Below are 14,171 nucleotides of genomic sequence, written 5' to 3'. Positions count from 1 at the left end.
ACATTTCCAAAGTTCGATAGTGTACATCTACTTACTCCCGGCACCGGGCAGTCGTGAGGCCAGCCATCGTAAGGCACGCAGTAACGCGTCTCGACGCCTACTCAGAATTTGCACGCTTTCATTCACGACAAATGAAGTGTGAACCGTATAGCCACTGATTTTATGCACTTCTGGTAACTTTTATAGTAATTGTACATGACTTTTCTGGGCTTTTTTTATCTGATTCGTGTAACTTAAACTCAGGTATACTTAAGATTGTTTTTATTGGATTCTTTTTGTATTTTTTTATTTCAATTCCAAATTTTTCCTTTCCTGGTGACCTAGGTTCGATTCCCAGTGCTGGTCTTATTTTTCTGGTTTTTCTGTGCATCTATATTTCAGTTTGTATTTTCAATTCAGGTATACTTAATTAGAATTTATATTTTTTGTAAAACTTTTAATGCTTTTGCTAATTGTGTTGTTAGTTGTGTGTTGTTAGTTGTGTTGTTGTTACTTAATTGTGTTGTTGCTAAGGTTGGAAAAACATAGTGTCGTAATTTATTGTATTTAAAGGTCTGTTTCACCATTCGTTGATAAATTACTCGGTGATGCCGTCTCTGTTTATTTTGTCCGAATAAATAAAGATGGCAGCACATTCTTCTGTCATACGAACATTGTCAATGAGTAGTAAAACAGGCCCTTAATCTTATGAATATTTAAAACAATACACGCAAATTGCGATTATCTTTTACTTCAAGATTACATTTATCAATTTACAGTTCATTGATTTAAACGCTATTGCGTTAAGTATAAGAGCCCTAATATCCATTACTAATCGATTAAAAATCTATTTAAAAATTGTGTCACTAAGGGGCTGTTTCACCATTCACTGACTAGCGTTAACCGACGGTGAAGGAAAACATCACGAGGAAACCTGGACACACCTGCGAAATAATACAATAGTGTGTGTGAAGTTCCCCATCCGCACTGAACTCGCGTAGGAACTACGGCCCAAGCCCTCTCATTCTGAGAGGAGGCCTGTGCCCATCAATGGGACGTATAAACGGTTCACAAAGTCTGCTTAAAAAGATAGATTATTGCAGAGATTACATTTCATTTGTGACTACCGTAATCTACTAAAATCTATGAAATCACGAAAAAAGTATTTTAACTGACAGCGGAAAAGGCGAAAAGTGGCGATATCAGTTAAGAAAAGATACACACACGATATTTCTAACCCCATAATTATTATTTCTGTGGCTAAATCCTTCAAATTCGTTGGACTGAGGGCAGCTAAGCAAGATCGTCGAGAGAACTTGAGAAATTCTGCTTACAATTTAGGTTACATTGTAAGCAGATTCACACGAACAAAATTCACCCATGCTTAATATGTAAGTAATAACATAGTATAGTATCCTACACGACTGGCTGGTTCGACTGAAAACTGTTGGCATTGTTAAAGTGACTATCGCTGAAGAGACTATTTTAGCTATACAGCCCTTTGCTACCTAATGCTTAATGTTTTACGTCACACGTTGTACAAACAAAAACTATTTGTCACGTCACAGTCACAAATGGTTTTTTTTAAATAACGAGTGTGTAATAAACCTAAAACCCACAACACTCCACCACAGACCTAACGTTATAAGACCGTGGTAACATATTTCTAGATAATAAGTAATTTCTAAATAAGTACATATTTTTGCGCTTGACTGTATTAAATTTTTTAATGATATACAGATAAATAAATGAGACCACACATACATGAAAACGTAAGCTCACTAAAGGCAATCGAGGTCCACATCTCGTAACATACTCATCGTGTACTAAGATAATACAAGGTAGCATCTCAATATTCAAGTAGAATTTATTATTTATTATCAAACCCTATTTTTTGTTATTACAAAACAAATCGGTATATATTTCAATTCTATCACTTATCTTTTAACTATTAAACGCCAAATACTGAGAACGCCAAAGACAGTGGCGTAGCTACCAGAGGGCTAGACAGGACAGTGCCCCGGGGCCCCCAAGCTCAGGGGGCCCCTCGGACTCTAACTTACAAACTATAAATGACAAATCTGGAGTACGTCAAATTCAAATAAGACGACCAGATGGCCTAGTGGTTAGAGAACCTGACTACGAAGCTTGAGGTCCCGGGTTCGATTCCCGTGTCGGGGCAGATTTTTGTATGAAAAATACGAATGTTTGTTCTCGGGTATTGGGTGTTTACTATGTATTTAAGTATGTATCTATCTATATAATTATATTTATCCGTTGCTTAGTACCCATAACACAAGCTTTGCTAAGCTTACTTTGGGACTAGGTCAATTGGTGTGAATTGTCCTGTGATATTTATTTTATTTATTTAAATAAGAATACAAAACAAACGATTTTAAATAGTTTAGTTGGCCCCTAGTTTATATATTGCCCCAGGGCCTTTGGTTACCTAGCTACGTCACTCCAAAGAAAATGTATAATTAATAGTGTAGTGAAATGAAATGATATTCACATATGTTTCAAACTACTATGCTGTTGCGAGTGCGATGTACATAACACTAGCATCCATCCGCAAATTAGTCAATCTACACGTGATTATGATAGATCATAGGTACAACTGCGTTGAAATATTAAGAACTCATTATAGGTAATAGTAATAACGATCTATGCACAGCCCGTAACAAATATATCAAATGTAATTAACTCTGAGTCATTCAGAACTACAGCTTGCTATTTGCTATTAGTTTAACTAGACTTTGTGCTAACAGTTAAAAACTTCTTAACTTCGAGCAAAAGGTTAAAAAAACAATGGTGTCAACCTACGCGTTCCACATTCTACATTATGTGGTACATAAACACGTCTATCAAGTGTTATGTCGCCTTGTATTGCTCGTACTAGAAATTACATAATACCTATATATTAACATCGAAGAGCGCTGGCGTGTTCGAAGCGACGCGATGATGGACCTTTTAGGAACCAGTCGACAAATGGGCCCAAGTTATATGATGCTCGCGATAACTCCCAAAACTACGCTACGTTATGATTCGACTAATCTCTATAGAAGATCAAGCGAGATTATTTTTGTGATTGAATGAAATATCTCCGAAATTAAAGCTGCTCATTAAATATTTAGTTATGAATATGCATTCGTAAGTGATTAAGAACTTTATTTGTTGCCCAAGATAAATGTGGACTTTTGATCGGAATTTACAGATTGTGTACCTTATTTTAGACTTGATTAATTTTTTAAAAATTAAATTACGTGGTTTAGTTATCTAAAACCACTTTAAGATACACATTCTTGAGTATATTTTTAACACGCTTTTATTTATATTTCCCGGCAATTCCAGAAGTAGAGACGAGTGGAAGAAAAAAGGGGAGACTTTTGCCCAGCAGTGGGACACAGCACAATACAAGCTAAATAAAAAAACTGGGTTCATTTGTAACTCTTTTTATCTATGAATGTAACGGAATCTTTCAACTTGATTTTTACCCTCTTTTTATTTAAACTTGGAAATTATGCGTAGTTCTGATGAGAATACAATAATTACATAATGGTACACGGTATGGTAGTCGGTGCCCTAACATAAGGATCCACTTTTCTATGCAACTATTATGAAAAAGTTGATACACAAGTTAGGGAACCAACCGTACCATTGATCTAATCTAACGATGAAGACGGAAGCTAGACACTGGAATTCCGAGACCGAAAAATGTTACCTAGCAAAAAATGTTTGGATAAATAAAATAACTACAAAATTTAAACGTTATAAAATCGCTAAAATCTCCTTGACGGTTCAAAAATAAGATGAACTTAATCTGATATACATAGTGAATTTGCCCACAATTTAAAAAATGGCGTGCGCTCGTACATTGGAACTTTGAACACGTTAAAAAAATGTACAGTACGCCTCTCTTCTTCTCTTCACACCTTAGAATTCAATTAATCTCATGCACCCGCTCGGCGGCTCGACTCGTGACTCGTAATCACTTTTTGTTATAAAAAATAAATAAATCCACTCTAAAGATACTCTTCTTGTTTAGGACAAAAAAAGTAACGGATCAAGAGAACAATGAGCGATGATACGCTGCTTTCTTATACGCGTAAACGAGCACCCCGTAAACAGTATTAAATTAACAGTAAACAGTAGGTATTCGATTTCGAAAATTAGATTTTGAAGATAAATAGCAGTATCACCATCGCGGAACAAAGGCGATCACTAACAAGCAGTAAATTACGAACAAGATTTACGTCAACCATTCATCATTGTAGAATTAATCGCTTAGAGTTCCCAGCATCGCCTAGAGATATTTCAATATTCCTCGAAAGAATCCCATTTCTTCGAGCGCTGCCCGCCGACTTCCCTTCATATTTCTCTGGGAATAACAAAGGCGGGATCAAGCCATGACCTCCGCTGAGCGAGGCGAGGTAGGTTGAGCATCTAGCGGCCCTAGCACGAAGTAAAAAACCGCGCGCACGAGCACGCAAATGAAATCGAAATAACGTAACGTCTGGCCCCGCAAGGTCCCGCCGAATGAGATACGGCCTTTTGATTGGCCGTTGTGGCCGCTCCGTGGAGTCGCCATGCGCTACTCTTTGATATTGACACGCCGCGGCTCATTTGCATAAATTATGCGGATTTTTCAACTGTTTTTACGTATGCACATTCCTCGACCCTGAAATAAGAAATTAATCAATTCTTTAATCTTTATTAGCCCAAAAAATTACTGAATAGTAATTGGCTATTCTTCTACTTTTTTAATGTAGACAACATAATTGGTTGCGACGATTTATCACCCGAAAGTTACGATAGAAGGAATTAGTTTTGTTGATTGTGTCGGGGACTGCATAGAGCACCCTTTTATGGCCGACTAATGATATTTCTAAGCTGAAGGGTTCGCTGTAAGTCACGCTCTGGCCCCAAAAAGGAACGAACTTCCGTTCGTGTAATTACATGCGAGACGGCGGCCGAGGGCCGCGACACGCAAACTTCGCGCCACCTAATCTGTTCCAGACTTCATATTGATATTGCCTCGAACTTGGAATCGTACCAACAAATATTCATTCTAACTTCACCCCTCTCTGAGCATCGAATGCAACTTTATATTTAACTTTCGATAGAACCCTAGCGTGGTTCCTGTTCAATTTCATGTGTACTTGTCATCAAAGTTACTTCGAGCATAAAATGTAACTCTTCAAAGGAATTTCTTGCTTTAAGTAATTCAATTGTGTGGCCGGTTTATAGGCAAAGTATGTCGTTAAGTGGCCCATGTACAACGAAGTCTACTCCAGAGTTTTTAAAGGCGCATAATCCAGCCATTACAAAAAGTCCCGAGTGCGGTAAAACGTGCAATAAGAATAGCCGAAGGACTATAAGTTTCATACATGAACGCTATAGTACTGTGGGGTAAGGCTAGCCTGATTCTATGACACAACTGCGGTTGAACTTTTATGTAGTCGCTAGGAACTGGTATTTCAAGTTAGTTAACAAATGGTGCTGTGAAGTTTGGGTGCAGTTTCTTTGAACGTGTATTGTTTAAAGTTTATGTATACGGTGCAATAAAATATGTATAAGTTAAATGTGTGTGTGTGTGTGTGCGTTGACAGAAACCTAGGCATTAAAATGATTGTTAAAAATCTAAGTTGTCTATTATAAATTGTATTATGAAGCCTAAATTATATGTAGGTATATCGTCATTTACAATTTAAAATTGATTTTGAATTACTTATTACTTCTATTCATTTATTTTGTCTATTTTCTATTAAAAAATACATAATGTTTATTTCAAAATTGTATATTACTTATACCACTCTACATATTCTCAAAGTACAAAAAATTCAATGTAGTAGTTCTGACTATAATCGTCAAATTTTTAGAAGTTTGTTTTCCACATTACAAACCTAAAACATAATTCGCTTACCCGCCAATTAACGTCATAAAAACTTATTCATAGGTCGTTGAGTAACGAAAAAATAGGTCGACGGTTCTCAACAAACCTAAACCCTCGACCTACCTAAACCTCACCGAAACCTCATAGTTCGCCGGCTAGATTAGAATCCGACTGGCCGGCCCGCGTCCGCCGTAGTCCGTAGTACACGACTGGCTTGGGTGCGCTGCGGACGCCCCTCGGCGCGCGCAACCAAAACAAAACACAACTGACGTGTGACATCTGTGGGATCTGTGAAAACTGTGATAACGAATTGTTCGTTTTTTGAATTTTTTTTGAACCAGTGCGCGGGCGCGGGAGCTCATGTCATTGTTATTACGTGATAACAGTAAGTTGATTTACTTATTACTTAGTTAGAACTAGGTTTCTTTGTTTCCTGTAAGTTGTGTAAGTTTTAGATTTTAATGGGGTGCTATGTCATGAATGCTTTAGTACTTTCAGCTTTCATTGTTTTATTAGTAATTTGCATGTGTTTTAACTTCGTCTACATTTATTTCGTCTATATTTTACCACATGTGCATTATGTTACTTTATCAAACTTTTATTGAATAAAAAAGTATTTTAATATCACTGCCCAATATGAGTGCAAAAACAGTGAATTGGAAGGTCAGGATAAAAAACCCATAAGGGCTAGTAAGAAATATTTATATTCACACGTTAAAACCAAAAATAAAAATAATCAAAGACAGTCTTAAAATGCTAAAGCTTAACTAGCTGTAACTAGGTATATAGTGCTTCAAAGAATTACCATAAGAATATCAAATGTTCCACGCCCTGTTACAATTTCCATTCATATTACTGAGGCCATAAAGCGCACATTCTGACCTGCCTTGCCGAGTTTATTCGCCGTTATATAAAGCTCTGTGCAAAAGTAAGAAATAATTTTATCAGGTGCGAGCTTGTGAATGACTTTTGAGCTTGTAAACCGATTTGGCTGAAGTATTTCGCAAGCTTTCGCGCGGTTTGGCGCTTTTCCAAGCACACTATACTTTATTTTTCAACAACATTCACAACTTCTTGGTACAATGTGCATATTTAAGTCCACTTAGTAATAGACAATAGTAAGATAAGAAGTAGAACATTCAGATATTATGTCTATGTCCACTAATGGATTTAGGCCTCCCCTATGTTTCTGCCAAATATCTGTCTAATATATCTGTAGGTATCTGTCTGTGGGTTGCCTCGCTGCTAAGATGAGTGAGGGGCAGTAGAAACGGTATCTTAAATAGAGAAAAATACAGAAAGAGTTTAAATAGTTGGACATTTAACGGCGGTGGTATAAAAACAATATTAAACATTTCGAGTGCAATAATGAATTAACCTATGCCTATCCGTACGTATAATTTTCGTGTCACAGTGGATTTTTTTATTCAGTCGTTTTGTATGGCTAGCCACAAGTTAACAGGATCCAACTCTTTGATCTCTACACATACAGACGGACAGAGAGACGCGGAGCTGTAGTGACAGACGTTGGTATGTCACCCATTGGGTGTTAAAATATTTCTAACACTCGACTAATTATCATACTCGTAGGACGCTGACTGAGCTTGATGCATTGTCTTAAGTCAAAGTTTAAGAAGCGTTAGCTCATTTAACTTTTAAATTAACAATGTCACTCAGAATGAAAACCGGAATAGACAGTCGAAAATGTAACTAAACAGGCTGGGCTTAATTATAATTGCACAGTTGTGGTTACCAATTCATTACAGTTAAGAACTTTAATAATATTACATCAAAATTCTATACTATTCTAGTGCTTTCCCTCTGCTTCGATGAGGAAGTAAAATTAACATTTCCAGATTTCATTTCCCATGGCAACTCTCAAAATTTTAGATCGTGTTCTTTATTGACGTTGCCATTTGTACAGCAGTTAAATTGAAATTCCGTGATTTAAATTTGCATGGGTTTCCCAAAATTTATATTGTGATTTTCATTGAGGTTGCACTATATGGCAATGTCCAGGCCGTAGTAATAGTAGGGAAGCCCACGATGCTAAATCGGGATTTACTCGAGCGTCATAGAGACCTATTGGGTTGCGAAGCTTAGATCATAAGAAGAAAAAATGTCATATAATATATACCTTTTCATCGGTGGGGGGAATTGTTATAGATTTTCAAAAATGTAAAAAAAACTGTTGCATGGACATACTCGAGCGCGTCAGATATTGATATCATCCATGTCCTACGTATTTTTAAAAATGTACGTATGTTAATCTGATTGTTTCCATGATGGGGGTGGTCGTACGTAAGGGTTGAAAATGAAAAAAAAAAAAATTTAATCGAGCGCGTCAGATTTCTAAGGGGATGTTAAGAGATCCTAAAAAAAGGCTCTTATATAATAATCTGACGATTTGGATGTGACGCAAATTCGTAGCCATTATTAGAATGTGCATAAAAAATTCGTCATTTTGAAATCCTCAAGCGCGTCAGATTAAGATATATATGGTTCATCTTCATGCCCTAGACGTGCTGTCTCATAATCTGACGATTATCTGGAGGGATTCGCCTAATCTGACAATTAAAAAAAAAATTATTTTTTTAAATCATTGAACTTAATTTATTGAAAAGCTCAGGAAATAGCATGCAAATAAAAAAGTGTATGTTTTTTAAGTAGAATACTGTATTTATAAGAAAATAATTATAAAAAAATAATTTTTTTTGAGTATTTTTTCTCAATTATCATCGTCATCGGTAGAATCATCTTCTTCCTCTGACTCGATTCCATCCTCAGATTGCGTATCTGTAACAAGAAATCATTATCATATTTAACAATATTTTTTTTATGAATAACGTGTTTTTTAATTATTGGAGAAAAAATTTACCTAATTCTGAAGTATCCTCGAGAATATCAGGTGTTATAGCTACATCTTCATACGCTTTCGGCAATTGATCACCTGCAAACCAGATCATTTCGAACTTTCCGTCGACTACTTTCCATCCATAGTCCGTTGGTAAAAGATCAATAATTTTTGCATTATGAGCATTACTCCACAAAATACACACTTTATATTAACATCACTCATAGTCAATATTTATAATCTTTTATTCACATAACTTATATTAAAATCACCAAATCACCAAAAGCCTTTGGAGTGGCAGCGCCATATTTAAAATTTACTGTCAAGCGGCGCGGCCGTTTTGAAAAAATCTTCCTTGAGCGCAGTGACACCTACGAATTATAGATAAGCCTTACAGTGATAGTTTAGCATAAAATGGCATATCTAATTACATAACAATGAATGAATGACCTTCAATTTTTGTGAACTTTATTATTCAATATCAAATATCTGATAACCAAATTTTTCTCAGTCATGTATTAAATAACTATAATTACAAAATAAAACAATTACCTGTAGAAAACACTGGTTTATTTCGTAAAATATTAATTTATTTACGAAACAAAGCCCGTTTATAATCTTTCAATATCAAATAATAGTATAATACGAGGTTTCCAAAAATACCAGCGCACGGCAGCGGCCACACAGTGAAACTTGAGTAAACAATATGAACGAAATTTCTTCCGTAGTGTTGTCGCGGCCGTTAATAAATGCCATCCTTGTCTATTTATGAACGCATTCTGCAAGAATAAGCAAGCGAGATATAGGTCTACCAGTTTATATTTGTTAGTGAAATACGACACCCGCCATCGACCGGGAGCCGGTCGCTTGCCACTCAAGGGTTTTTGACAGCGTGCCGGGAGCCGGTCGCCTGCCAAACAAGGGTGTGCCGGGACCCGGACGCTTGCCACTCCAAGGATGCAAAAACGTTGGAAATACGTTTTAAACAATATCATGCCACGAACGAGTCTGTGTGATCAGCTGTGATGGCGTCATGGCAACAGAAACCAGAGTGGGGACGGAGTGAGAGAGTAATAGATAGAGAAAGAGTGAGAGAGGAATAGAAACGCGGAGAGGGGAATATAGGCATCACGTAGCTGCACGCAATAAACTTTATCGATGAATGTTTGTTATTTCGGCTTGTGGAAACCGTCAGATTATATATTTTTCGTAATTCTTGAATTATTCCCTTCAAAATAAAAAAAAATTAACCACGCTCGAGAATGTCGAGATGACGTTTTTTTTTTACAACTTTCTAGCCCTACCCCTTCTTTACGTCACTCTCAAATTGTCAGATTAGTAGAATACACACGTTTTAGTATGTAACTAACTCATCCTACCTTAATCTGACGCGCTCGGGAATTTCAGATGATGAATTTTTTTTTACTAATCTGATCCTTTATCCTTGACGGGCGGCCATGTATATGGGGCTCATAGTTGGTGGAAGGACTTAACGGGTACAAGGTATCCCCTGTATATTAATCTGTCGCGCTTTAGTAAATCCCGAAATCCCCTCTTGGGCTCCCCTACTATAAGCTAATGGTTTAATTTATGGCCTCTCAACCAGTGGGTTCAAATCTGGGCTCGTTCCTTTAAGATGTAGTTAACTTATACAGGTCAATTGACTCTCAAAAGCAGTCCGTGGGAATTTCAAAAGGCCTTCGGCATATGCTCTCTTCCCATTCTAAAACCTTTACTCTTTGCCATCAACAATGGTTTTGTGAGCTATAAAGAGACTACTGGCACTTTAATAACTAGCTGGTACTGCAGCATCAATAGCACTTCAGTAATAAGTACTTCAGATGTTGATCCACTTACGGGATAGCTGCCGTAATTGTTTACCCTTAACCTTTAACTATTTATTTACCTTGCTCCTCACTAACCACACATGCAAATTAGCTACATTTGTGAAGAAATCCGACCTCTTCTACTTCCACATTAATCAATACATGTCACACAGATCAAACTATCGCAAACACCGCATAAAAAGCTAACGTGTTTCAAACATTATAACATTTAATTCTCAAAGCTGCAAACACCGAAGCACAAATTCGTTGCCAAACAAAACGAATGTTATACAAACGAATGTGTTTTCGGGTTCTGATTGCTTTGAGAGTAACCTCTGATATGTAAAGTAACGTCTGACTCAGTCGTCTTGTTTAGTATTTGTTTTAATTTTTAGGTTTCTGTAAGAAAACACGTAATGTGTCGCACTAACTTGTAGTAGTAATGTAGCAAGATATGAAAACTGTAAGTTCGTAAAGGCAAAAGCACGCATTGATATTTCTATCAAGCACTTTGTGAGCGCTCAATTAACTTACTTGCACATAAAAAAATTTGAAAGGACTCCAGACCTAAAGTATGGAAAATGTGGTTTCAGTTAAATATCCTAGATTTTGATATGTTATAGATTTCAAAGTCCTGATCAAAAGGTCTCTAAGGGCGCTACCTCTGTTTCCGAGTCCCTAGACACTTTTGTTCAGGATTATAAAATCTATAACACATCAAAATCTCAGGATATTTAACCACATTTTCCATACTTTAGGTCCGGGGTTCTTTTTTCCCCGATATAAATAGACTACCTTAACTAGCTGATACTGGACTATGCTATTTGACCTTAAAAAGGCCGACGTATCGATCCCGCGCCGTGGAAACGATTGTCGTATCTAAACGACTCATCTCGGTCACTTATCACTAAAATAGTGAGACTCCATGGCCACTCGGACGGGTAGCTAGTGACATTGGTTAGTGTAAGGGTTAACTTTATAGCAGGCAAATTATAGGCGGTTTAACAATAACTATAAGCTTAATATAACATTCAAATATAAATGAACTATTAATATAATATCTATGGATGCACAGAACAAACAGAAAAAGACACCAGCGCTGGAATCGAACCCAGGTCCTCAGCAATCCGTGCTGCGTAATATAACCCCTACACGACCGCTGGACAGAAGTCTAGACACAAATTTTTCTTATGCACACATATCTAAGTTTGCTTTTTACCCGATACCCGTCAAAGTAACAAATTTGGAGTTGAAATAAAAAATACAAAAAGACTCCAAAAAAACCAATCATAATATTAATATAATAACATCTTCTAACGCCATTTCTTTCTACCCTCATTGAATACCGTGTGAGAGAAATACTGAGTGCACATTCCGAGAGACAATAAAGACTCTGATCCCGTGAGAATGTTAGAATAAATTGTAACCTACATGGTATTACTAAATAACCTACCGAAAATAAATTAGAAATAAAAAAATCAAAGAAAAAACTCGTACTGAACCGGTGTATGATATTTATATTCGCAACATAAAAAATTAAAACCAATAGCAAAATAGAAGTAAGTGTTTATACTAACTATTGTCTACAAACCACGATGCTATCTCTGCCGAGGACTCTATTGGCTGAGCGGCGCGTTGAACTCTTTACTATGGGCGCCGCGTGCGCAGCTACTACGATCAAAGTTCTGTATAATAGTTTCGATTGGAGTAAGAGTAAATATATTATGTACTATCTATTATGCATTTTCTGTTTATGCCAATTTTTTATATGTATGTTTTAGGTATATAGGTATTAGATATACCTTCCTTTGCTGTTAGTAGTAAATAGTAGGAAGGAAGCCTATTACTAAAGGTTTTTTAATGTACCTATACTGAAACTAGAACTGGCTGGGGCTGGGAATCGAAAACAGTGCTTCATTATTCTATCCTTTTCCTGTTCTTGAAGGTTAAAACTAAAATTGGAAAATGTTAAGTCTTAAAACTTAAATTTTAATTATTTATTTAAATAACTGTTCCAAGGATTTTAAATAATAATAATAATTTAATTTATAATGTTACTTTTTTCCTTAATTTTATTTTAGATTAATGAGGGCTATCGTTTTTTGTCTCACTAGATGGCGCACTGTAGCGTGAGGTTTTTAAGTATGGCTTTCATAGTCTGTGATTACGGGCGTGAAAACAAAGTTTAGATTAAAATCATATTTAATACATCTTAAAACCGTACCATAAAATTATCGAGCATGCCACAGTGTTGCATAGTCCCCGTTTTGTTCGGAAAAAAGGGAGGACAAAGGTTTCCGAAAGACAAAACTGTCGCAAAACACAGACATTCATTGCCCCGGAACGCATATTTGCCATAATTAATTTCAGATATTGCAAAATATTCACAAAATTATTCTAATTATAAATAAACCCGCGTAGCTCACCCTAAAACTATGAGATTTGACATTTCGGAGACCTCACGCTACACTAGCGCCTCTAGTGGCGAATCCATACGCGATAGCCCTCATTGTTTATATGCTTATTAGTATCTTTAATAATTAATTTAATCTAAATTAATTTAATTTACATTATTTCTAGATATACTACTAGTACGAAAACATTTTCGTACGTTAACATCCTCCTCATCCTTCTTAATTTCATCATAATCTGCTAGATATTTGTTCAAATCTCTGTTTTCTCTATTTCCCTGCGACATAAATATTGGGAAAACAAGATCATCTATTAGGCAAATTTATGCGAACTGAATCACCAATTACCGATAATGCCGGTTAATCCGGTCATTTGCGTGTGGGTTTGCCGAGGGTCCACCTAACCTTTCACCCTGCCCCGCGGTCACACACTCCCGTTCAACTAAACGTGGGTTACGAATATGGTAGCAATTACATTTGAACGTTTTCGGTTGGGGATTTTTAGCGAGATATTGAAAACTGTTTCGCCGTAGCAATTCTCCGTGCAGAAAACTGAAAAATAACAGTTTCGGGTGTTTTTTTTTGCTGAAGCACCTGCATACTTTCATTATACATTTACTAGGTACAGTCGAGTTCATAAACTTGTGAGCGAAATTTTGATCAAAAATATCTGAACACGGCTCTATTGTCAACGGCGTAGAAGCGTGTTCAGATATTTCTGACCAAATTTTTGCTCACAAGTTTATGAACTCGACTGTACATCATTTGAGGTCTTAAAACTTCGAGCAAAGCCATTTAATTATGTAATTTGTTTTATACTAAATAAATCTGGGCATAAATAAAAAAATAGTATCGTCAGAAGATTTTTTATCTTATTAAACTATTATCCATATGTACTAATATTATAAATGCGAAAGTGTGTGTGTTTGTATGTTTGTCCGTCTTTCATGTCGAAACGGAGTGACGGATCGACGTGATTTTTGACGTAGAGATAGTTTATGTACCAGAGAGTGACATAGGCTACTTTTTATACCGGAAAAATGCACAGCATTCCATTCCCAAACTCCACGCGGGCGAAGCCGTGGGCAAAAGCTGGTATAATAAGATAAAAAGTCTGACGATTTATATTTATTTTTACGATCACATTTATTCATATTTAAAAAGTCTGCAATGCCTAGCTTCAAAGTTAATTATTTATAAAGTTAGAT

General features: G+C 36.3%; 1 protein-coding gene across 1 annotated transcript in view; it reads left to right on the top strand.

Moving 5' to 3' along the window:
- Positions 1-6,084: 6,084 nt before the first annotated feature.
- The window catches only part of LOC141432146 (cadherin-86C-like), a 185,261-nt gene continuing 177,174 nt past the window's right edge, over positions 6,085-14,171 (top strand). Inside the window, exon 1 of the mRNA XM_074093601.1 lies at positions 6,085-6,257. The gene's annotated coding sequence lies outside the window, so the exon portion shown is untranslated. The remainder of the gene's footprint in view (positions 6,258-14,171) is intronic.

The sequence above is a fragment of the Choristoneura fumiferana genome, chromosome 10 (assembly GCF_025370935.1).
Source record: "Choristoneura fumiferana chromosome 10, NRCan_CFum_1, whole genome shotgun sequence".
NCBI classification, from domain to species: domain Eukaryota; kingdom Metazoa; phylum Arthropoda; class Insecta; order Lepidoptera; family Tortricidae; genus Choristoneura; species Choristoneura fumiferana.
This window is presented reverse-complemented; position numbering and strand designations above follow the sequence as displayed.